Raw genomic sequence first — 26,950 nt, 5'->3', positions numbered from 1 at the left:
CTGGAGTGGGGCTCTTTGGAGTCCCAAACTTAAGTGAAAGTGATTCTATAATTCCTCTCCTTTTGAAGGTCCCTATACTCCAATTCTCAGCTTCCTGTCTATGCCAGACTGTAAAAATGCATACTTCATCTCTGAGTTTCTTGGCTTTGCTGTTCAGGAATGGCAAATACTTTTGGGGGGAAACAACCCCAAGTCTCAGGCTTACCTCAGTAGATCTCTATCGTTTCTTCCTCAGATTCTGGTTTAGCAAATGTTAACTATCTTTTCCACTCTCCAGTGTTTTCAGAACACATTATTTCCCCCCCCCCCCCCCCCCCCAGGTTTTCCAGTTATCCTCATGAAAGTTTTGGTCCAAATCACCTAATCTACTTTACTAGGAGTAGAGGGGCTTCCAACAATTTGAATTATTATATCATTTAAATATCACTTGTGATTGCCCCACTTTGAATTTCTGATCCTTAATCAATTTTAAATTTGTTGTATTATAAAACACACCCTTAATTCCAATGGAAGGTATTAGCACATTAAAAAATCAAATTTCTGTCTTTATTTGCAAAACTGTGATCAAATATAGATGTATTTTTTAATGAAAATTCATTGTATTTTTAATTCACCATCCATACAATCTGTTAATTGGAAGTGTTCGTGAGGGTCAGCCTAATAAAAATGTCTGTTAACGTTAATCCATATCTTTCTATACATTAGACGAGTGACTTTGGGCATGTTGTCACTTACGTGTACTTTATTTTTCTCATAGATAATGTATAATAATGATACTTCTCTTACTGTTTAATTGTTAAAATGTAAATATGTTTTCCACAAAGTAAGTAGTCAACAAGTTTTTTTCTTTTTCCAAGACTGGAAGATTAGGGTTTTTTCCTTTCTATAATTATTTGTCCATATTTTTGGATTGTTAGAGGAAGTGATACAAATTTCTACTTGAGGCATCATCAAAATGTGTATTCAAGTTGTTGCCTATCTAAGTGAACCATTAGAGGGAAAAATGTACATGAACATTTTAATCCTGGTTTCAAGCTAATTCTGTCATTATTTTTACATGTTGAAAAATGAAAATGTATGGTATGCACATCAATTGACTAGTTATCTTTATTCTTCTTGGGTTATATCAATATCATCAGTACCCTAAGGTGTTGCTGCAACTTCCCATTTTTCTCTTTTCTAATCTAACATATATAAACTGCTTTATTAAATCTACCGTTTTCTTGCAGGTTCTCTCTTATTGTATTGAGACATATTTTTCATAGAAGTAAGAAGGAAGTGAAATTTGTGTGTAACAAGTAATCAAACTCTTTTATATTTAGGAGAGAATTTTGGTAATCCATCAGTTATTTTATTTTATTATTATTTTAGAGACAGTGTATTGCTATGTTGCCCAGGCTGGTCTCAAACTCCTGGGCTCAAGTGATCCTCCTGCCTCAGCCTCCTGAGTAGCTGGAACTACAGGCATATACCACTGTGCCCCAGCTAATCCATCATTTCTTAAAGGAACAGAAGCTAGTTACAAAAATGCGTGTGGCTATGAGTATAATACAGATACATATGTTTATACTTCTAGATTTTAGAAACTTGAATTCAGTACATGGTGGTGAGTCTTGGCAGGCACATTTATGAACCCTTTCTTGAATTTGAATGGATCTAATTTTTCACAAGACATTAATATTTACCTAAATTTAAAATAATTAGAAAATATTTCAAAATGCTTATGACTTTGTCATTTCATATTTTTTATTTTAAATAATTCTATAAACCACTTGGAAACATATTCCTAGTTAATGAAATTCTTGCCCACTCTTATTAATAAGATTATACATTTGAATGGCAATATAAGCAACAAAAAATGCTTTCTATGACGACTAGTAACACAAAATTAACATATATTGAGTGCTAATTATACACCAGGCACTAACAGCACTTTTACATGTATTATATCACTTGATCCCCGATACAAATCTGACGTATCTGAGTTGTGAGCTGCCAAATGTATAGGCAAATAAACAAATACAGACAACTCCCAGATATAGCTTTTTTGTTTTCTTTTTTAAATCAACTTTCCTGGCTCTCCTCTAGTTTTTTTGTTCGAGTCAGTAACATGCCACCTAGTGATATTATAAAGAAATACAACTTATTTAGTAATATAATACATTTTCCTTTGATGGATGCTTTTCCTGTAACACCTTTCCATTCTTTCTCTCCCTTCCCTCCCTTTCTCCCATTTCTTTTTTCACATATGGAAAGTCAGTTAATTATATGGTAGGAATGTAATACTTAACCATTTATGTTTGCTTGCCCCAGGCAACTCTAACATCAGAAGTTTAAGCTACTAATGAACAGATAAAAATCTCAGCTTTATAGTCATAAAGAAAAAGGAAACGAGAAGAAAAGAGGTCAAGGGAAAAATTTAAGTAAATATATTGAATGTCAATCACAGTCAGATATAACACAAAAGAGAAGTACTTTTAATTCAGTGTATTTTTAATCTCACTGAATGTATAATACATAGCATTATATCTTATGTTACATTTCCTGTCCCTTTAAGAAATCCTAATTATTAAAATTCTTAAGTATAAAAATTTTCTCAAAGGAATAGAAAAACCTTAATTTATTTTTAAAGTATCATTTGACCAGGCTATTTCAAAAGTTAGCTGCCTTATCTACATCTTCCTTTTTCATGTTTTCAAAAGAGAAAATTTATCTAATTACAGATTGAAAGAAAAAAAATGCTATTGTTGTGATGTCCATATAATGTTATGAACCTGCCACGTATATTTCTCTATATGTTCCTTTTTGCCTCTATTTAAAAATGAGTTGATCCTGCTTCGAGCCAGGTCACTTATCACATAAAATAAATGAGGACAAGACTTAAGGCTGTGTATTCAAGGCCTGAAACAAAACTACAGTAGCAGCCTCAGGGTACAAGATCTTGAGTTACTTTCCAAAGGAACAATGTCTTCATTGCATATTACATACAAGTGTTGCATGAGACATCATCTATGATAGGTTATTTGGGAAAGTGTCTTTGCCACCCAAAATATCCATCTAACATGCTAGCTAGACTCTCAGATTTTTTTCATTTAGAAATTCAGTTTGAAGTGATACAATTAAAAGAGAGTTCACTGTTTAAATGAGCCCAGAAGAAGTAACAGGTAATGCATACATATAAAAAATGAGTGTGTACATAAAAAATGAGTGTCTGCCCACCAGCAGCACATCCTTTCCTCAAGGCTCATTTTGTAGCAGGTCCTAGAGTCTGAAATAATATGGGAAGAGGGAGAACATGCCAGAAAAACATATTTGCCTATTTGGTATTTTTCCTTGAATGGCTATAACCTCTTACATACTTAAGAATTTAAGCCTGCAGCAAAGCTTCCAGGCTTCAGGCATGCGCTAGGTGAAGAAAGGACTACAGAAAAAAGCCAGCTTCTGTCTAAAAGCTGAGTGACGGGGAAGAATTGGGAGGTGCCAAAGTCATGTGACAGCTCTTTGTGGAGGGCAGGTATGAGGAGAAAGGTAACAGCATCAGACCACATACTATCTGAGGTATGAGTGCTGTTAGCCTCAGATCCTGGCTTTAAGTTAATGTAATTAAATTCCTTAGGGCACTGTCCTTAGAATAACAATATATCACAACCTTTGAAAGAAGGAATGCATATAGACCAGGATGAGAGAAGCAGATCTAAATATCTTACTAAAGAAGAAGAAGTATTAACACCAATTTCGTGACTGTTCATGTTATTCCATATAAAACCAGTTTCCATACAATTTTTTTAAATCAGGCTCAAGTTGTCTCCATGAAGATGAGCAACAGTTTATGCCAACGATGTAGGTATTTTACAGATGTGTATGAGTTTCAAAAGATGTTCAGCCTCCAAATGGTAAAACATTATGTGCGCTAGTAAAATATGCCAATTTAATCAACAATAGTGAAATGATGAATATTTTTATATATAAATTATATAATAAGGAAATTAAGTTGCTTATCTCGTTTGTGATGTTTCCATAAAATTGAAACTTTTCTAAGTCTATCTTGCATACACACAAACATCATGCACACATATTTCCTTTTTCATCTTGAATTTCTTCTAAATATGCAGACTTCACAGGCCTGGTCTTGATGCCAAAATGAACCCCTTTCATTTGCTGATTGAGATCTGGCTCAACAGCCAATGTTTCCCGCTGGGTCTTTACAGAGGGTGCATTCACATTTTATCCTAATTTATTCATTATCAAACATCAAACCTTAGGAGGATAAAACAAAAAGCTAGTGAACAATGCAGGGAGAATGTATTGGTTTGTTTTCATCTTCACTCTCAGATGAAAGAATTCTTCAGTAGCATTGCCTATTCTACCAATACATCATCCAGGTAATTGGGGGGCTTGAGGGGGGAATGACAGGCTGGGCCAAATCAACCTTCTGCATCCACTGGCACACACAATAACCTCCAACATCAAAAGTATCTAATGAGAACTTGAGAATCCAGGGCTTTATATTAGTTGACCCAATCTTGTAATTAAGTATCAAAACTCCCCATGCTTTTTGTGAACACTTACAAGCTGCATGGCAAGATCTCAACATATACAAAACAAAAGACCTTAGTCATACTTTCCTTCTAGGAGGAAAGCTTTAATGACAGCTCTGGACAAACACCAGATTTCTGTATCAAAGACCCCAGTTTCTATGTTAGTTTTGCTGCTTTGAGGTTGAATAATGAATAAGCCACATATTTTCATTTGTTAGAAGAGATATTACCTTCCTTTGGGGTGTTTAAGAAGGTGGATAAAATCGTAACATGAAAGTTGCTTTGTAAAATGTGAAGTATCTTACAAATGTTCAGTCTGTGTATTATTATGACAAATGGTGATACTATTGCTTATACTTATCAGATAAAGCAGCAAAGGCAGTAACATTTTCTATCATAATTGGCCCCACATAGAAACGGTTGCAAACTTGTCATTATTTGACAATACTGTGGTGATACAGTTCGGCTTTGTGCCCCTACCCAAATCTCATCTCTAATTGTAATCCCCAGGTGTTGAGGGAGGGACGTGGTGGGAGGTGTTTGGATCATGGGTGGGGTGGGGGAGGTCGGCGTCAGTTTCCCCCATGCCCTTCTCATGATAGTAAGTTCTCACAAGGTATGACAAGGTATGACGGTTTTGTAAGGGGCTCTTCCCCCTTTGCTTGGTTCACATGTTCTCTTACCTGCTGGCATGTAAGACGTGCCTGCTTCCCCTTCTGCCATGATTGCAAACTTCCTGAGGCCTCCCTAGCCATGTGGAACTGTGAGTCAAACCTCTTTTCTTTATAAATTACCCAGTCTCAAGCAGTTCTTTATAGCAGTGTGAGAACAGACTAAAACACTTGGTAGACCAAATATGTAGATTTTCTGCCCTACTTAAAATTCCAATATTAGACATTCTCTGGTTTAAGACACTGAATAATGTCAAAGGTACCATGACACTATGAAGAAGAGATAAACAAACGAATGTTGTCATCTCTTCTGATTCACCTTGATAAGAATTAACAGACAACTCTCACAGAGAGGCACTGTTTTTTGCCCACAGTGGTTGTGAATTTACCTTCTCCTCTTTGCAGTGATAAAGGAGGTAAATTCGCAACCACTGTGGGCAGAAACCAGGTGAATCTTCAGAACCTTGCTGGATAGAGGTTTGCTGCGTTGTCTCACCAGTGTTGACCCCAGTTTTAGGCAACAACATTGCTGTTCCTGTTCCTGTCTAATCAGCTAACTGCAGACACACCATTGAGGTTCTTGAAGCTAATCTTGTGTCATATTTTTGGCTTTCTTGACCTTTTGCTTTAATAATGCGTGTTTTACTGCAAAGGCAGCTCAACAATGGCCTGGCCGTCAAATCATTCAATGGATTCCCCATTCTCCTCTACCACCTACTGGTATCTGGGATTCTTGAGCATTAGAACAGGTTTTAAATATCAACTCAAAAAGATTTCTGACCCTACCTCTCTCACTTTCTACTGATCCTCATAGTTTCATAAAGCAGTTTGTTTACTTAATGTGGCTGTTTACAAAAAGGGATAATCTCCTCTGGCCACTTCCTGGCTAAAAAAAATCAGGAAGAAATGAGGGTTTTATTAATTTATTTGGGATGTTCAAGATTCTGATCTATTTCTGGATATGATGATTTTCTCTTTCCCCTAACAGCAACCCCAGACCCAGCTGGTTGGTACAATCTCCAGATGGTAGTCTGGCCAAAAGAGTACCTAAGGAATTTAAATTTAATTCTGGTTTGGTTACCTGGCTTCTCATGTTGGACTGACATGCTTCTAGATGATAAGTACAATGACAACTTAGTTGAGACTGCTTCACGCCAAGTGGCTACATGTGGCTGATTTGTGACAAAATGGGATAATACAGTTATCTATTTTATAGAAGTGCCTCTGTTTCTCTATACCTGTTCCTTCTGGACAAAAGATCTGTTTGTGGTGATATCTGGAAAATAGGTGAAGTTATAGCAACTAGAATTGGACACTCTGATTTTGTGACAGTAGAGGGATAATAACAACTTTGGAACCAGGAGAGAAAATACCTCAAACTCCAGAAGTAAATAGGGAAGTAAGGATATGTACGACAATACAATAATAAGGCAAAAAGATTTATGATAATATCTTGAGCCAGGATAATGCATGGAAAATTTTAAAATGCTTATTTCTGTGAGTTAACTCTAAGAACACTCTGGAATGCAGTAGGTAACAATTTTAAAAAGCTAAGAAAATAAAAATTGAGACACTTGGATGACCCTGGGTCATAGCAGTAGGTTAGAGCTACTGCTAACCGTGGTGGCTTTACATATGGGACAGGTACTCTGCAACATACTTGGAGAAGTCAATTCAAAAATATGGAAAAATAGGGAAGAGATTTCTTACCACACACACAGTTCTTTGCTCTTTTAATTTTGTTGACAAACTCTAAAATATTTAAAGAGGCTTATTCTGAGCCAATATGAGTGATCTCAAGAGGTCCTGAGAAAGTGTGCCTGAGGCAGTTGGATTACAGTTTGATTCTATACATTTTAGGGAGATAGGAGTGATAGGCAAAGATATAAATCAATACATGTAAGATATGCATTGGATTAGCCCAGAAAAGCAGGACATCTCAAAGTGGGGGCTTACAGGTTATACGTGGATTCAAAGATTTTCTCATCAGCCATTGGTTGAGAGTTAAGCTTTGTCTAAAGACTTGAAGTCATAGAAAGAAATGCCTGAGCTAAGATAACGGGGGTTGTGGAAGCTAAGATCTTTGTTATGTAGATGAAGCCTCTAGGTAGTAGGCTTTAGAGAGAAGAGAGAGCCTTTAGAGATAATAGATGGCAAAGGTCTATTTTCACACCTTAAAAGGTATCACACTCTTGTTTTTTATTTATTTATTTTTGAGACTGAGTCTTGCACTGTCGCCTGGGCTGGAGTGCAGTGGCGCGATCTTGGCTCACTGCAATCTCCGCCTCTCGGGTTCAAGCAATCTCCTGCCTCAGCCTCCCAAGTAGCTGGGATTACAGGTACCTGCCACCACACTTAGCTAATTTTTTGTATTTTTTTGTAAAGACAGGGTTTCACCATGTTGGTCAGGCTGGTCTCGAACTCCTGACCTCGTGATTCCCCCACCTCAGTCTCCCAAAGTGCTGAGATTACAGGCATAAGCCCCTTTCCCCGGCCAGTATCACACTCTTAATCTCTCCTAGATCCATGACAGGTCTGGCTACATGAATGGTAATTCTGTACAGATAAAAATTTCTCCCACATAAGATGGCTTTACAGGGCCATTTCAAAATATGTCAAAGAAATATTTTGGGGTAAAATATTTCAAATTTATTCAGAGTGTGCTATTTGTCACATGAAGCTATACCAGCATCAAGCTAGAGTTTGCTCGGTCAGTCTTACGGTTTTTTTGTTGTTTTTTTTTTTGAGATGGAGTCTCGCTCTGACACCCAGGCTAGAGTGCAGTGGCGTGATCTCGGCTCACTGCAAGCTCCGCCTCCCGGGTTCACGCCATTCTCCTGCCTCAGCCCTCCGAGTAGCTGGGACTACAGGCACCTGCCACCATGCCCGGCTAATTTTTTGAGTTTTTAGTAAAGACGGGGTTTCACCGTGTTATCCAGGATCTCCTGACCTCGTGATCCGCCAGCCTTGGCCTCTCAAAATGCTGGGATTACAGGCGTGAGCCAGTGCGCCCAGCCGACCTCTGTTTTAATGTTAATGTTGGTCAATTTTGTACCAACTCCAAAGGAATGGGGTATAATGAGGCATGTCTGATGTCCCTTCTAGTCATGGGTAGGAATTCAGTTTTTCGGGTTTCTCTGAGGTTCCCTGGGCACAGAGCGGGTCTGTTCAGCCACCTGGGGGGACTTAGGTTTTCATTTTTGGTTTATAATTCTTTTAGCCCTCTGGAATTAGCTTATGTTAAACAGATGTCAACTTTAAGAGGAAATCAATTTAATATTCATTTAGAGATTAAGTTGATTTTCTTTTTTAATGTGGATAAAAGAAGGTAATGATCCTTTGGCCTTAAAAAGAGGAAGGAGTTCTGGACAACTGAAGAATTCCCTATAGTTGACTAAAAAGTCATAAAAATACATCTTAGTTTTTTTTTTCTTCTGTGTTTTAAAAATTTAGAGCAGTATAGATCCTTATATAGACATGTTTGTATTTCTGTGCATTCACACATATATGCGTATATGTACGTACACAAATATACCGCCATTTACTTTAAATTATTGATTGAAATATTGATATTTTAATATATTTTATTTTAAACATACTTCAACAACTAGAAATTTCGTACTTTATTTCCATGTTTGAGATTAACCAGAAATTTAATGATATGTATTTTAAATACGTCACACTGGAAAAATATAGCCATGTAATTACTATATAAGACCAGAATGTGCTAAAATAGTGGATTTAAAATTGTTTTTATGTTTAAAAAGCAGTTTGAAAACAACTGTTACAGAGTATAGTGTATAGGATCATTGCTACCTTTTAGGTCTTCATCTTATTTCACGAATTAGCCTGTCCATAATTTTTGTCTGAAAACATTATAGTATGATATCCTTGTATTATCTCTTAATACACGATGTACCACCAGTTCGTTTTACTTGTTTCCTTCCCTCTTCTCTTCCCTCTTTCTTCTAAGAGTTAGCTAAGCTCTTCCTATGCCATTGAGAAACACTTTTTCTTATACAAATCACAAAATATTCCTTATAAAAATAATTCCATAGTTAATGCAGAATGTCAATCCAGGCACTATAAAGACCAAAAGATTAAATAACTTTCAAATATTTATAGAGGAAATGCTTTAAGAATTTTATAGGATTTTACTTCTTTTTCTTGGGACCACAGGTTGATTCTTAACCTATTGCTTTTCAATTAATTTTCTCTACTTTTAGACATTCAACAGGTGTAGAACTTTTGGTTCAATGGTTGTAAACAGCTGTAAATATAATACAAGTGTATAAGCTAGACATTAGTGGCATACGTACAAAAATAAGAAAATAGGAAAGCAAAATTTACTGAGTTGGGAGCATCTAAAAAAAATCAGTCTCTGTGCTAGAGACTTCCAGCTTTAACATCATTTTATTTCCTGAAAAAATACTTTTAATAAGAATGAGCTTTTAGAATAGCTTCCCATACAGTTCTAAGTAAAGTTTTGGATATTTGTGAATATACCGGGTCTTACTTAAAATCGTTACAAAAATTCATGCCACAAAATTTGCCCACTGATGGTTAAGTACTTTAGCATGACTCACATTATATCACCACTGTTCCTTTGGGAAGAAATGCTTAAACTTTGGCAAAGTATCCACAGCATTTAAATATTTATAATACGAGGCAGAAGCTGTGCCCCATATCTGATGAAAAACTTCAATAGAGTTTTAAGTTACTACTCAATTTTCAGCTACTCATTCAGATCACGTTTCCATTACTTTCTGTTACTGTTGAAATTGATGAACGATTCTATGCAAAGGAAGCCTTTCTGAAGAACTCTGGAGGTTTTCACGTCTTTCCCTTCTGTTTCTTCATTAAGGTAGTTTCTTCTGAAACCTAATGAAGCAAGCACATTTAGGAGAAAAAAAAAGACTAAATTACTTATGCCTAACACTTTCACTCGAGGATCCAGAGTATAGTTCTCTTTCTAAAAAAATGGCTGATATAAAAACTGAGCTTCGTCTGGAATTACAGGACACTTCTTCACAATAGGATAAAAAAAGACTGGATGCAATGAAAGTGTAACATTCTTATACTTGCCATACTGCCTTTTAAGAAAGAAAATTCCGTGACAAAATCAAAACCCCAGGACTCAGGAGTTCAGAGTTCCTATTATTGGTTTAAAGGAGTCTTTAAAAATATTAATATTTATTCAAGGTATCTTAGTTTGCCAGCACAGTGATCATATATCTTTCTGTACACATGGATAGCATCATGAAATTATAAAACTTAGATTATACAAATGCTTTTTCTTACACATAATACTCTTAAAACAACAAAATTTAAGAATTCTAAAAAAGTTTTAGGAAAATTCCTTCTTTGAATTTAAAATATTACATTGCATGAAAATAACCACAACACTATGGAAAATAATAATTTACTTTTTCTCTTCCCCAACTCTGAACATGATTCTCTACTGTAAACTTTTATTATAAAAGTTTATGAAAAGTTATAGTGTGTAGTTCCAGAGATTTTGATTTATATATAAATAAATGGCTTTATCCCATACCAAAATAACATTCACGAGCTTTCACATTGCTCACCAATGGCCTATGCTTTCCTAAATTCAATGTATATTTTCAGTACCATTTCACATGGCTTTTTTCAATAGCATGGACCTTTGCTGAAATTTATTTGAAATATCTTCATCTTCCATTACCTGGATTATTTTTGCCTATAACATTAACCCACTCCTCCCCCAATGTTATCTGTTCCCAGATAGAGGATCACATTCTCAAAACCTGTCATTCTTTTCTTTAAAAAACCTATTAAAGTGATAAGCTTACATTTGTTAATGAAGTTATTTGATTAGGAATCCTTCACCACAGCAGCATAGAGGAGGACAATGTATATATGCTTTGAGCTAAGTTGTCTTCTTAGCAAGTGGCAGGGTATCTTCCCTGAATTCAGCAAGAATTTAATGCATCTTCATTATGTGAATAAATGAATGAGTAAAAATCTCTTTAACAGAAATCAGAGGACATGGATAATACTGTTCGGAACCTTGTACTATTCTCTTCATTACACATTTTGAAGATATTTTTAAACTTACTAGCAGCTTGTTTGAAACATCTTATCTTTCCCTAAGAGCTTCACTTTGAGGGCTAGATATTGCTGGTTTGTATTAAATCTATTGCTTGAGGGTGGGCATGAGGACATTCACTTTGGGCTAGGATAGGTGCCAACTTAAAGAGACTCTTTCTGGTAATTGTAACCATTTGGGCTTCAACAAAGAGTAATGATAGTAAATCATTACAATATAGCTTATGAAAATGGTTGGGTTCATGATGATAGTCAACGAAAAAAGAATCATCTCTATTTAACAAAACTATTAAATCAACTTTCCTTTGAAATTTGGTAATTTAAGAGAAGGAATAAAGAATGTATTCTTCATTTAAATAGCAACTATATTTTAGGTTACTAAATAGCTTTGTTTCATAAGAGAAAGCTAGATAATTCTATAACATAAGTAGGAGGACTAATCAATTTTTACAAATCCTTATGACTATAGATTGTAGTAACAATTATCAATTGGTGTTTTATGACTATAGATTGTAGTAACAATTATCAATTGGTGTTGAAACCGTAAGATGAAAAGTTTGACAGAAACTGGATATTTGTGTGGCACCAATGTCATAACACAGAAATCTATTTTTTTTTTTACTTGCATGAGGAAAAACTTGACTATACCATAGTCCTTAAGATAAAGAAGCAGCAAATTAAATTCATGGTGTTGTTTCTGTCTCTTGTTTTGGACATTTTGAGACTATTAGAAAAACTTGAATAAGGAATGATAATATATTAAAAATTATTTTAAGTGAGATGAAAATATTTTGGCTATATAGGAAAATATATATATATTTTTAGGAGACGGGGGTCTTCTGTCACCCAGGCTGGAGTAGGTGGCACAACTGTCTCACTGAAGCTTTGAACTCCTGGGCTTAAGCTGGAGGCTCCTCTGTCAGCCTCCTGGAAAATACTCTTATTTTTAAAAAATGCATACAACAGTTAAACAAGAAGAAAAGCAAAATAAAGGTATTTTCTGATATACTTAAATTGAAGTTTATTACTAGCAGATCATAATATAAAGCAGAAAGAAAAATGACTCCCAAAGAACTGTATGAGGCACAAAGAGTGAAGAATGGAGATAGAGAAAAGCTACAAATCAACCTTGACTTATAAAGTTATAAGAGTAATGGCTAGACTGGTTAAAAAGATGAAAGTCAGAAATCAAATAAACAATAGTAAATTGGAAATTTTAGTTAGAATGAGGGATGAAAGGAATTATGGGGCTCTAAGGCCTTGTTTCTTAAACTCTATTCCACGGAGCAGGAGAGTCAGATTCACCTGGGAGGTAACTAGAATTCAGTCTCTCAGGTCTACTCCAGACCTACTAAATCAGAGTCAGAAGTCTAACAGATTCTTTCAGCGTTTTGTGTGGATATTAAATTTGAGAATCATTGGTCTAAACTCTGGAAGAGGATAGAGATATTCCTAATATACACTTTAAACAATGCTTGTATAAATTATTAATGTAGTCAGTCACTTTATGAATAAAATATATCTTAATTTTCAAAATAGAGGGAGGAAAATGAAAATAATAATTTAAAAGGCAAGGAATGTATGAAAAAATATAGATTAGCAAGATGAATAGAAAACAAAAACCATGATAGACAATATATACTCAAATATATGAGCGTAAGCCATAGGTCTTTACAAATTCTTTTCAATGGTGTTCAGTGTTTCTCATCCCTCTGAGTTTGGAGAGGCACTGATGGCTCATAACTGAATGGTGAGAGTTAGAGTTTTTCTCAGAATTGTGTCCATTCACTTTATCCCTGTATTCCTACTTGCTGATTTGAGGAAGAGAGAAATCTCAAAGTAAAGGTCATGGTTGATTTCTGAATTCTTTAGTCTCCTCTTCTTGCAGTACACTATGGACTCATGATGAACCTCCTCCTTCACTCAGTAGCTGCTTTGTTTGGCATAGCTTTTAGTATTTACTCATTTGGGGTAAATTTGTAGATTTTGGAGGTAGTACAGATTGGGGAAACTTTAAGCTTTCTTTCATTTTACCCCAGAATTCCACATTTGGTTTTAGATAATAATTGTGTGTGTGGGTGTATATGTGTATACTTATTATACAACAATGGGTAACATATATATATAGCGGCACATATATATGTTATCCATCATACAGTTTATATACATATACAATATATGACATATATATATATATATAAAAGTTATTCATTGTTGCATAATAAATTACCCCAAAGTTTAGAAGCTTGAGAGAGAAAACATTTATCTCACAATTCCTCAAGGTCAAGGATCAGGGTACAGCTAAACTGGGTGGTTCTGGCTCAGGGTCTTGCATCAGCTTTCTGTCAAGATGTTGGCCAGAAATGGGATCATCTCAAGGTTTGGAGCTTAAGGATCCACTTCCAAGCCCACTCTTCTGACTGTTGTCAGGCCTCAGTTCCTCATCACATGGGTCTCCTCACAGGGGAGCTAACAACATGGCAGATTATTTCTCCTGTGGTGAATGATGAGAGAGAAACAGACAGAAATAATCAAAACTCAGAAGGGACACATATTTCAGACATATTCTATTTGTTAGAAGTCACTAGGTCTAACACATACTCCAGGCTAGAGAAATTAAGTGTTCCTGTTGAAGCCAGGAATATTAAACAATGTATAGACATAGTTTTAATAGTAGCACAATGTATATAAAGGACTATGATGATGATGACTAGTATTCTGTGTTTTATTAACTGAGGATAAAATAAGATAATGCAGTTATTACAGTGTAAGAATTATAAATCCAAAGTGCCAGGTATGTTCCTTCAACAATTTTATCTTCTTATTACAAAAGAGATTCATGTTTATTATATTGAAAAGCACAAGAACATAGAAATAAGAACATGATATCTGTATTTTGACCATTATGGTATCTTTTCTACCACATATTTTTTATATGCATATTATGTGTTAGGAAGTGTCGCCCTCCCCCAATCCATACCTCTATTCTCAGTCTGTCTTCCCAGAGTCTTATAATTTTACATACTTTCACATCCATGGCTTCTAGTAAACATAAATCTAAAAGATATAAGAGTTAAATAAAAACAACAACACTTGATTAATCTCCAATGGCATTGCTTTTCTTGTTAAAGATGAATAAATATGAGCTGATGTGTAATTTAGGCTTTTTATACAGTAGGTTAAATGGCAGATTTTCTTATTTTTCATTCTAGTTTGGATTTAATTAAGACAAGCATGTCAAAGAAAGCCAGAAAAAACAACCAAAGATAGCACCTAATCATCATCTATCATAATTACGCTTACGACAGTGCTAATCTTCTGGAACACTTGGGGCCTGGCAGTGACCGAGTCCCACTGAGCCCTCTCAGTTGTACTTTGCCCATTGTTCTGACACTTCCCAGCATAAATCTCCAGAGAAGACATTTTTAGATACTTATTTTTTTTCTTGGCACTTAGATGAATCCATTTCAAGGTTTGAAAGAAAAGTATTTTATAACAAATATTATCAGATCTGTAGATGTTAAATAATAGTCATAGTAAAAATATATAGATTGCCCAACTTCTCAATATTGTTATCACAGACTCATTTGTTTGCATGTAACTAGCAGATATATACATATACTGGTATAGAGGATAAAATAAGATAATGAGGTTATTACAGTGTAAGAATTATAAATCCAAAGTGCCAGGTATACCATTTTCATTCAATATGTTCCTTCAATGATTTTTTTCTTTTTACAAGAGATTCATGTTTATTATATTGAAAAGTACAAGAGATTCATGTTTATTATATTGAAAAGTACAAGAAAAATACAAAGTTAGCCAGGTGTGGTGGTGCATGCCTGTAATCCCAACTACTAGAGAGACTGAGGCAGGAGAATCACTTGAACATGGGAGGCAGAGGTTGCAGTGAGCTGAGATCGCGCCATTGCACTCCAGCCTGGGCAACAATTGCGAAACTTAGTCTCAAAAAAAAAAAAAAAGTCTACTTGAAAAGTACAAGAAAATAGAAACAGAAAATGATATAAATAATATCTGTATTTTGGTAATTATTGTACCTTTTCTACCAAACATTTTTAAATACACATTTTTATATGCATGTGTATATATGTATGTTATTGCTATTTTCTGATTATGAGAAAGAAAGATACAATTTTATACGCCTATTTTAGGAAGGGTAATAAATGCCAGGAATTGTATTGAGCTCTTGTTGTAGATATTTGAAATATAATAGTGGCTTAAATTTGATTTCAGAACATCTCTTTTTCTCACATAACATGAGTTGCTATGGTGGCTCCATAAAGTTATCAGGACCCAGGTTGCTAACATCTTTTTGCTCTATCATCTGTAATGTGTGGCTTCCATCCTCAAATTTACCTCATACTCACAAGATGGTTATTGGATTTCCACTATCATTACTGAAGTCCAGATAAGAACATGGTGAAAAGTGAAAGATCCCCTACCAGTTCCAGATTTCTTAAGGAGTTTTCCCCAAAGCTCACACAACAGCTTCTTCTAACATATCAGTGGCCATATTCATAAGCAAGGGCAGCTAGAGGAATGCAATTTTTTAGATGAGCACATTGCTGCATCCAACAATATAGAGATCTTGAAAAGGTTCAGGAAGCAGAGAATAGATATTAAGTAGGCATCTCTAGGTCATGGGGACTGAAGGGAACAAACTGGGATTGAGTGAGAGTAGAGTCTGATTTTACAACACCTAGTCAGGAGTTAGGGAGGGTGAGCACTAATATTCTTTAGATGGCACCATCTGTAATAGATGCTTGATGGCCATGACGTCACATAAAACTCCATCCACTTAAATGTTGAGGTTAATGGTAAATTATGAAAACATTAACATAGCAAACATCTTAAAATTGAAATCTCTTATAAAGACACAGCATTGGCATGTTTTCTTTTATTTTAATATGATGTTATGTAAGTTTCTGATATGTAAAGATGTCCAAGCTGTTCAAATGAGCCTGGCTATTTGGTTGTTAACAACAGTCATTTTTTTGCAATCTACTATTCTTCCAGAATTATTGAGGCTTTTTTTTTTTTTTTTTGGAGACAGTCTCGCCCTGTCACCTAGGCTGGAGTGCAGTGGCACAATCTCACTCACTGCAACCTCCTCCTCCAAGGTTCAAGCATTTCTTCTGTCTCAGCCTCCCAAGTAGCTGGGACTACAGGTGCATGCCACCACACCTGGCTAAGTTTTCTGTTTTTAGTAGAGACAGGGTTTCACCATTTTGGTCAGGCTGGTCTCGAACTCCTGACCTCAGGTGATCCACCAGCCTCAGCCTCCCAAAGTGCTGGGATTACATGTGTGAGCCACCGCTCCTGGCTTCAGACTTCCTTGAAGATTTCTGAAATTGGTTTCTGGAAAAGAGTAACCAGCAGAGGACACTTATTGAAGAGGGAGTGAAATCCCGGCACCATTTTACATTTACATAAAATTTTAAACTAAAAACAAACAAGTTAGGTATATTTTTTGAGATGGAGTCTCGCTCTGTTGCCCAGGCTGGAGTGCAGTGGTGCGACCTCGGCTCACTGCAACCTCTGCCTCCCGGGTTCAAGCGATTCTCCTACCTCAGCCTCCGGAGTAGCTAGGATTACAGGTGCATGCTACCATGCCTGGCTAATTTTCTGTATTTTTAGTAGAGAGGGGGTTTCACCATATTAGCCAGGATGGTCTCAATCTTCTGCCCTCGTGATCTGCCCGCCTCGGCCTCCCAAAGTGCTGGGATTACAGGCGTAAGCCACCTCACCTGGCCTATGTATATTATTTTTCAAAACACATAACACTTCTGCTATACAAAGAGGTAATTTATACTTATTACATCGATAAGAAAAAGTTTACTGTAGAATTGTAAGCAACTTGTATAATAACAGCATCAAATACATTCATGGTATAGTTGGTTTCTCAGTGTAGATCTTCCAACTGTGTGATTCTCACTAGTGATAATAAGGAAACCGAATCATTTTCTCTCAGAAAATGAAACTCAAGACAAAGTCAAGGCACCTAAATTCACAGGAACTAAAGAGCAACAACATCATCATGAAAGCTGAGGCTCATTAATTAAGAGAAAACTGAGCCCTCTATATTGACTGGCCTGGGGTTACAAAAGAGAGCAGGTTGGACCTCCTTGAGCCATGTGACTCCTCCAGTGTCAATAATCATTTGGAATATGTATGTTGATGGTACAGACACTGACTATTGGTGGCGGAGGTGGGAAGAGCTACTCAAACAGAAAATAACAAGGACAACATTATGACCTAAGTTATATTTTCATTTTGTAATATGGAAGTCTCTGGAAAGAGAGCCTTTTATACTCAAATTTTCATTTGATAGAAAATCTGATTGAAATTTAACTAAACTGGTCATACAAAAAAAGCAACAATTTTCAGTGCATCTGAACATTTAGAAGGCAATAGTGTAAAAAGACAGCATAGTGAAATTACTATCTGGTTACCTCTTTCAATAGGCTGAAAGCAAACTCTTAACATCTGCACTTAAACTGTAGAATTCAGCTATCCATCATAGTTTTATTGTTCATATCATAAACAGACCTAATGTAATTAGTCAAGAAAATGACTCATCAGTGGCCACAAATCAGTCATGGGCTGCCACTGTTAAAATGCAAACATAATACATATTCATGCATAAACAGGAAGGTAGACTACTTCATTGCTTTGTTAGACTACTTTTTATAATGAAGGCTTGACAGATGTTATAAACATCTTTATACAATACATCACCATTTTCTGCGTGAGGGGAACTTGGAAGGAGCATAGAGGAAACCATAATAATGATTTTAGCCATTTTTGAAGGGCTAAAAAGGCTGATAAATGATATACCACTGAAATATTTAGTTTTAAGAATAAACGATCCAAGGGTACCTAAGTGCATATCTTGAAGTAAATTATATGATTATAGATTTTTGAACATGTTTTAATTAGTGGAAGGAAATACACATAAGACATATTTAAACAGATATAAAATTATAAAACTACAAAAGCTATTAATGTGTATAGTTGTCAATAAGTATAGTTGCAGAGTTTGCTTTCTTAGCTTACCTTATAAATAGGATAAATATTCACCAAAGAAGAGCTTGTCGGGTGAATAATTAACTTTGCACTGTGATAAGAGTGTAGAATATCTGCAGTAGAGTGATGAAAGATGTAGTTGGGATCCATATTGTAAATGGCCATGTAATACAAGCTATGTGGTTTGGAAACTATTCTGTATGCAATGCAAGAGGTGGAAGATAAATTAGAGAATGACATGATTAGTCTTCTTTAAGACAATAACTTCAACAGAAACTTAATCACTTATTTTATGGGATATAAATTTCATTACATTTATAATATTGTATTTTTTAAATTTATGAGTCTGTGTTTTTTAAAGATACATAAAGTTAATATATCCAGGGGCATTCAGCTGGAAATTATTGGTTTTTATTTTTTAATTTATTATTATTTTTCTTGAGACGGAGTCTCACTCTGTTGCCCAGGCTGGAGTTCAGTGGTGCGATCTTGGCTCACTACAACCTCCGCCTCCTGGGTTCAAGTGATTCTCTTGCCTCAGCTTCCCGAGTACTACAGGCACACACCACCACATCTGGCTAATTTTTGTGTTTTTAGTAGAGATGAGTTTCACCATGTTGGCCAGGATGGTCTTGAACTCCTGACCTCAAGTTATCCACCTGCTTCAGTCTCCCAAAGTGCTGGGATTACAGGCATGAGCCACCGTGCCAGGCCTATTGGTTTTTAAAATACTAAAACATGTGTTAATTGTTAGTTAAATACAGTTGGCCCTCTGTATCTGTTAAGTTCTGCATTCATAGATTCAACCAATTGCTGATTGAAAATATTCAGAAAAAAATGGCATCTGTAGTGAACATGTACAGACTTGTCATTCCCTAAACAATAAAGTATAACAAATGACTTACATAGCATTCAGATTGTATTAGGTATTTCAAGTAATCTAGAGATGAGTCAAAATATATCAGAGGATGTGCATAGATTATATGCAAATGCTACACTATTTCATATCAGGGACTTGAGAATCTGCAGATTTTGCCATCTGCAGGAGTTCCTGGAACCAATCCCCCCAGCATACAGATGGATGACTGCATTTCCTGTCCTTTTACTTAAAAAAAAAACAACAGTTTTCCTCCTCTATGATACCATGCCAAGCAACTTAATCATAATATGTTTCATACATAAACGGAATTGCCAGCTTAAGAGAGCCCCAGAAAGTCTTTCTCAGTCTCCTACTTATAATCCAGTTACAGTTAATTTGGACACAGGTTTACTTTATGTTTAAATCAACCTTATAACCTTTAGATCTCTGCAAGATACCAGATTCCCATGGGTCAAGGATTCTATTCATACTGGCAGGATTATTGAAGCTAACCCCATCACGTTCAGAGTGATTCACCTAAACATTTACCAAAAGCTGCACACCACCACTTGAAATCAGAATAACAGAAATAAGACCTTTCTGGAAAGACTAACAGAAAATAGACCTATACTTTGAAGTAGCTTTTCTAATACTCTCTAACCTGTCTTTTAAGATACCATCAGAAATTCATTCACAGTCATAGGGCTGTCAATAGGATATACTCTGCTCTCCATTGATACTAAATCTAAATACTATTCTCTTTTCAACTCCTCCTGAAACCTATTTTATAGTTTTGGATTGAGGTTCTGCTTTCTTTGGCATATATTTACGTTTGAACGGTTCATACTTGTTTACCTTGAGAGAATCAAATATATGCAGACTGTCATACCTCAGATATTGAATGAGGCTCTGTCTTATTTTTCATAAGTTTTTAATCAGGATCTCAAGGACCTCAAGTTCTCCAGTAATGGTATTCTCATCCAATATGTGGATTATTTATTGCAAAACTCTGAAGATAATGCAAGCTCTAAAAGCTACCTTCTCCCCAAAAAGGAACATAACGTGTCAAGAAAAAAACACTTGTTTCTCACCTTACTTGTGTCATGACATATCTTGTGGAGGTAAGTCTCTTACCTGTAACTGACTCTAAGTCATGGAAAAGTTCCCTAGGTAGGTAACTAAAAGACAACTCTGCAGAATTCCAGTTCTCATCAGCTTTTGTAAGACATTGAATTTCTGCCTTCTCTGAAATCACTTTACCTATTTATGGTCACAACATGAGACTGCATTTTGCAAACTCATGTCAACTCCCTACAGTAAGTTTGCTTAACTGCATAAACTCTTCTCTCTGAGTAAACCAGCCAGTCAGCCTTACAGCTAATTAGTCTCTCGATATGAGCTAACCCATCTTTCTTCAAGGCTGTAGAGGCTTCTGCAAAACACATGAAGTTTCTGCTGACATAATTTTAGGGACTTGCATACATCTAATGATCCCCTGACAGAACATGTTTTACTGCTTAATGAAAAATACTTATTTCATCACAAGATGGCTTACATTCCACAAAGTGTTATTATATTCTCCTTTCAATGTTACATCAAGTTTTGCAAATATATTTTATAAGAAATCCACAATAGTACTTTGAATAGAACTATAGTTTCTAAAAATAAATTTGAACATAGTACTTTTCATTTGGGTCTTCTACTTTTGTTATCTGTTGATCAAGAAATGTGGTTTATGATGATCCTATTTTATTATCTGTGTTTCATGAGCACCTGAAAAACTAATGTTGAAATGTATTAAGACATGTAAAACATATAGAAACACATAGCATATGGTATATTATATACAGTCTCTTAAATTTTCTATTTATTAACTACATCCTTTTATTATTTGTTGTATCCTGATAAAGGGAAAATAAAATCTCTACTCTTATGTGTCTCCTACTCTTCATAGCTTTATGACAAATTATGTTTTGTCATTTTGTAAACAAATATTCATGACATAATACAAAGCAAATTATATTATTTTTCATTATAAAGTGTTCTTTATCATTTTTCTAATATTTTTCCATGAATTAAATATTTCTGATATTTCTAACTTCTGCTTTTACACTCATCTGTCTAGATTTGTTCATCATTTAACTTTCTACAGTCCTTAAACGTTTTGTTCCAGATGAATTTCTTGTTTATAGAAAATAGCAGGGTTGCTGTGTGATCGAAGCTTCCAATCTAGTAACTTTCTCTTTCCACATTAAAGAGTACACTTATTGTCTCTTTGTTTATTTATATGATAGATATGCTTGCTATTAGTTTTGCATCATATTTGAGGAAATGCTGTCTAATGCTAAAATACATTTTGATAGACGGCTTGTGTTCTTGTTGGGTTTTGGTGTATTGTTTTCTATTCTGTGGTTCTTCTGCAGCTTATCTGTAGAACATAAACCAATCTGCTTCACTAGAATATTGAGGAAATTGGAATACAACACTCATATTGTTTCTCTTTACTTCCTGATTTTTGTCAGTTATTTTATATTTTCTACGATGTCAATGTTTATGAAGGTTTTTGTTTTCTTCTTTAAATATAATATTCATTATTTCTTAGCATTAGTTCTATATTTAAATGGATTCAGTGCTTATGATCAATGCTCATACTGTGTTTATTTAACTTTAGGTAGGCCACAGTTTATTCTCATGAGTATTTTTAATAGTATTGAATGCTATATTATGGGGATGTTCTAGTATATTTTTAAAATGTAAGACTGTTGTCTATAATAAATGAGAACTTGGCTTAAAATTTAAAATGTGTTTTCACACTGAAAATATACTTTGATCTATAATATCCATATATTTTCAACTCCTTATTGTAAAATTTTTAAATTTTTCTCAAAACTAGAGGGACCAGTATAACAAACATATGGAATATTGAATGTGGAAAACTTTAACTTCAGCTTAATTATTTTTCCCATAAGTATTTTTTGTTTTTCTGTCCCAAAGTTATGTTTTAGTTATGTTTTAATTGCTTTTTCCTGAGGCACTCAACATCATTTAGTCTGCATATTTAAATATACCTTTATTTTAGGGAGGTTTCTTACATCATATTTGAAATAAGTTTTTTTAATTGGTTCTAGTCCTGTTCTCAGACATCAACATTTAATGTGTTGAAATTTTCTGTCTTTTAAAAACAATTTTCTTTTATATAATACAAATTTTTATGGCTATTTTTTCTTTTCATCATACCTACTTTCTTTAGGCATCATTTATAAGTATAGGCTAATGAATAACAACATGAGCTCATCCATACATAAGCATTGATGTATGCATTTTGTTTTATTGGCAAAGGGCAAATAATGAGAAATATAAGTTTTTTCATAATTAAAATAATTGTATGCCATGCTCTACATTCTAAATGCAGAAAACTCAATCACAAAAGGATAGCCTTCATGTTTTATTTATTTAAAGGCATAGCCCTTTTGTTCTCCTGACCTAATACTGTAACTCCCTTTCTTTCAAACGTATATCTGAATCGCCTTTCAGCTATTACTTTACCTTGTTAACTGGGGTAGCCTTTATTTTCAAAATATGTGGTTGAATTACTTCAAATATTAATAAAAGACATTGATGTATCACTCATGCAAGGAATAAGTATTTAGAAGAAAGTTGATTTTGTTTGAAGTAATATTAACTGTTGAATAACTTCATTTCTTTAATACATTAGGTCTTAAAGTAAAAAAAGTTTCCTTTGATCCACACAACATCCGTCGGTTTAAGGAGTCTAGCACTGTGTTTTTCCTTTCTTATCTTTGTATAGACCCCATGCTAATTTCTTTCTGGTTAATACAAGGAGGCCTTTTTTCTTGCCAGTTGTTTCTTAAAAGATGGTGTGAGAAACAAGTTAGGCAGGGGAATGAGCTGGGTCAGCAGATAGGAAACTACAGATGGAAACTTGAGCTATCACTTTTCTACTGAACATTTACCCAACGGACTGTGGCTCAGTCCGTTCCAGGCTGGCAGGAAAACACTGGGCCCCAGGGAAGATGACCAAGTTTGGTGTGGTGATTTGGCAGTAACTTCTCTTCCTGTGGTCAAAACCAGAAACTATAGAGCTGCTTGCTGTGCTTTCCTCAGACTCTTTGACACACAGTCAGCCTGCGCACTGCCTCAGTCATCTTTATCTCATCTTCATCTCTTCTTCTCTCATATCTTCTTCTCTTATATGCCAAATACGAGTCAGGAAGGCTTCCCTCAACTACCATTTGAAGTGAGGGTTCATTGGACCCTCAGATTATGGAATATATGTTGAAGGGCTTTGCAAGATGTTAATGATCTGCATGTGCCTTTGAATTTATATTACCACCAACCTCATTTTTCACTACACTTGTATCCTCTCCTTGATTAGTCGTACCTGCTTTCTAGGTTCATCAGAAACAATAACTAGCATATGTTGAATGGTTACTTAGTGCCAGGCACTGTTCTGAACGTTTACCCTCTGATGTAATGACATAATCAATCTCAAAGAGATTAAGGAAATTGGCCCATATCACACAGCTAGTAAAGGATGCATTAAGAATTTGAACTCCAGCAGTTTGCCTCCAGAGACTCTGCTGTTAATCACTATATATTCTACAATTTCTTGCACTTGTTTGTTTTTATTTGTTTTAGGAGGAATATCAGGACATAGATGTCTTTATTTGAGAAGTTGTTTTTACTAGATACCCTCTTACATCTTAAAGAATGAATGTCCTTTAAAGTTTTCAATGTCCTGGATATGAAAAAATGGATAAGAGACATTCAGAATATCAATCTACAATTATATTCTACTTATTTCTATAATCCTAGACTCTTAAGGTAAACTCCAGGCTAGGAAATGTTTAGTGGTTCCATAGTTTTTATTTTCTTTATTTGTAATATAATATTTTTTGTAGAGTGTGAAATAGTTTCAAATAACAATTCAATACGGTCAAGTTAAGAGACTAAGGAAAGGAAAATTGGTTAAAAGTAGACAGATTCTAATATACAACTTATACCTTTATATAAAATACATATTTATAACACTAAGACATGCTTAGAAAAATGATTTATGGCCTTTTCACGCAATGGAATATAGTACACATTTTAAAAGGAGTATCACTTATATTAACCACAAGATCTCTAAGACTGATTGTGGGTTGCAAGGAATAATTTGCAAAAACATGGGTACTATGACCTGATCTGTATAAAGGTGTTTGCATAGAATACAGTCAAATGAGAATATTTTCATAGAGAAAGATTGGGAACTGTATGAAATACAATATTGATTGTAATTATGCCTTGGGGAGATTTCAGATTTTTTTATTTTTTATATTTTAAAATTTCTGTGAATTATTTATATTAGCAGAAAAGATTGATGTAATTAGGATACTACTTTGAAAACACTGCATTTAACTCAAGCCACAGGCAAAGGAAAGTCAGTACATCGAATAGAAAACTCTCGCCTACACAGGAGACAGATGGAAGTATTTCTAAGGACAAAAGGGGAGACAATATTCAGAGAGAGTGATATAGGGAGCAAATGGTCAGATGTACTTTTATTACCCAGTGTGGGCATGGGTAATGGTTGGTAAAGTCCAATAAATTTAAGAGAATCTCAGAGCAGTCAGTCTCATTTTTCACTGTCCTAAAAACAGAATGGAAAATTTAAATCCATTTTTAAAAGTCTGTATACAGTGTGTACTAGCAGAAGAGTGGGCTGCAAGTGGCTGAGGGAGGAGCTTTCTACTAATTCTCAAAAGTTCTGATGTCCTCTCAGTGGGGATGTGAAAGACAGCTATCGACTAGGCCAGTGGTTCTGCCTTGAGGCTGCCAGGGTGAGGGATGATTGATGAGAGAATTCTACTTGAGTTGTCCATGGAAGGTACTGGTAAGGCTTAGGAGTGTCTGTAGTAAAAGAAAGATCAAAGAGAGGGCCAGGTGTGCAGGAAGAATTACTGGAAGCCAGCCAAGACAAGTGAATGAGTCTTGAGCTTACCACACCACACAGCAGTGGCAGGTGTCATTTGCACGTTCAGTGATGAGGCAGAGAAAACTGCCACAGAAACTTGTAATGATTCAGGGGACAGCACAGATCATAATACCTATACACTTAAGCACCATCTTAAGGAGAAGAAAGGAAACTAAATGATACAAACAATGAAAATCTACCCCAAAGAGGATGATTTATCCTGAGATTCTTTGAACAGGAAGTGTCTGCAACAGCCTCAACTGGGAACATAAATCCTCTGGGTCTTTATTTTCAAGGAAGTAATGGCTGAAGAGCAAATCTAGAGCAATTACAGAAGTCAAAACAGCTATAGTTTATTCATAAAGTAGTACTATAAAATATTGACAATTATGCAGTCTTAGAAAATTTTTTCTTTTTCATAGAATATCTAAATGATAAGTGATCAAGACTGATAACAAGAGATAAAACCCTTCCAAAATAAGAGATACAAGTATCCCAGAGGTGAAAATAACCGACATTCTAAACAGCTACCATAGGCTAGGCTTTGAAATAGGAAGGGCTGAGGGTCAGGCTCTGGTGCTTGGTTAGACCTAATTCATAATGGTCAACTCTAGTAAATGATATTGGTCAAGGAAAACTAACCAATTCTCCTGTGAAGGAGAGTTGAAGAGCATTACTATCTCTCACTAATCGGAGAACCAGGCCTCAAAATTGGATAATTGGCAATTTCGGAAACTAATATGACTGAGTGCCTTAGGTCAAGGTTTAGGGTAAGATTTCCAGAAAACAGACCTGGAGATCTCAAGGAAACAAGAAGTAATTCAGGCTAACAAAGGCCTGAAATGTTAGGATTCCTTTGGAACCCAGAGATAAGAACAGATTTCATAGGATGTAAATTTTAATAACACAGTTCAGTATGTGACCAGAGGTCCCAAAGACAGAAATATTGTGGATATGCATAAGATTTAAATATATTCATAGTTTTCCAGATGCAGTAATGTTTCTATTGGAGTTGAGCACTGTATACTCTGAACTAGAATTGTATAACTTTAACATGTCAATTGAGCAATATTTATCCAGTCAAACATTTATTTGCTTGTAACTTGACTTACTTCATTTTTAACTTCACTTTTTATCTGAGTAGATAGTTGCTGAATTAAAGACTTTAATTTCCATCCCCAATGTGGAGAGAAATATCAATGCAAAGTGACCAGAAGGAAAGTGTGTAACTTGATAATTTCAATGTGTTCATTCTACTGTTAGGAATATCCATTGGTATTCCTCTTGCTGAACTATTTATTTTCAGAGGAAAAGTTTGAAAAGTACTGTTTTAGAAAATTTTACGGTACAAGTTCAAAGATTTTAAACAATGAAACCTAGTTCATTAATCCTTTATCTGGGGGAGAGAGTTAATGATGATCACATTTTTGTGCCATCATTTTTTCATTTTTACATTCAGTGTATATAACTTTTCCTTGTTAAGAAATAGGCACATCCATTTATTGAGAATGTAAGAATAATGCGTTGTTTTGCAAATATTTAAATAGATATTAAGTTTTATGGCAGGTCATATAGTGTTATACTTATTTTACAGAAAAGAACTGAGTTTTGGAAAGCGAAGAAATTGACCAAAGAGTAAGCAAAGCATTGAAAAGTACATATTTGAAATTGTCAAGCTTTAAAATTATGTAACTTGAAAAAAAGGTTTACTTAAAATGGAAAGAGAATATTTTGTTCTCGTGTTTTCCCAAAGGAAAGTAAACCACTATCA

General features: G+C 35.0%; 1 long non-coding RNA gene across 1 annotated transcript in view; it reads right to left on the bottom strand.

The window, feature by feature from the left end:
• Positions 1–12,296: 12,296 nt before the first annotated feature.
• The window catches only part of LOC129533932 (uncharacterized), a 75,533-nt gene continuing 60,879 nt past the window's right edge, over positions 12,297–26,950 (bottom strand). Inside the window, exons 3-4 of the long non-coding RNA XR_008680349.2 lie at positions 14,277–14,353; positions 12,297–13,790 (exon numbers count right to left, since the gene is read on the bottom strand). This is a non-coding gene — a long non-coding RNA (uncharacterized lncRNA). The remainder of the gene's footprint in view (positions 13,791–14,276; positions 14,354–26,950) is intronic.

The sequence above is a fragment of the Gorilla gorilla genome, chromosome 4 (genome assembly GCF_029281585.2).
Source record: "Gorilla gorilla gorilla isolate KB3781 chromosome 4, NHGRI_mGorGor1-v2.1_pri, whole genome shotgun sequence".
NCBI classification, from domain to species: Eukaryota; Metazoa; Chordata; class Mammalia; order Primates; family Hominidae; genus Gorilla; species Gorilla gorilla.
Note: the sequence above shows the minus strand (reverse complement) of the source record. Positions and strands in the feature narration are given on the sequence as shown.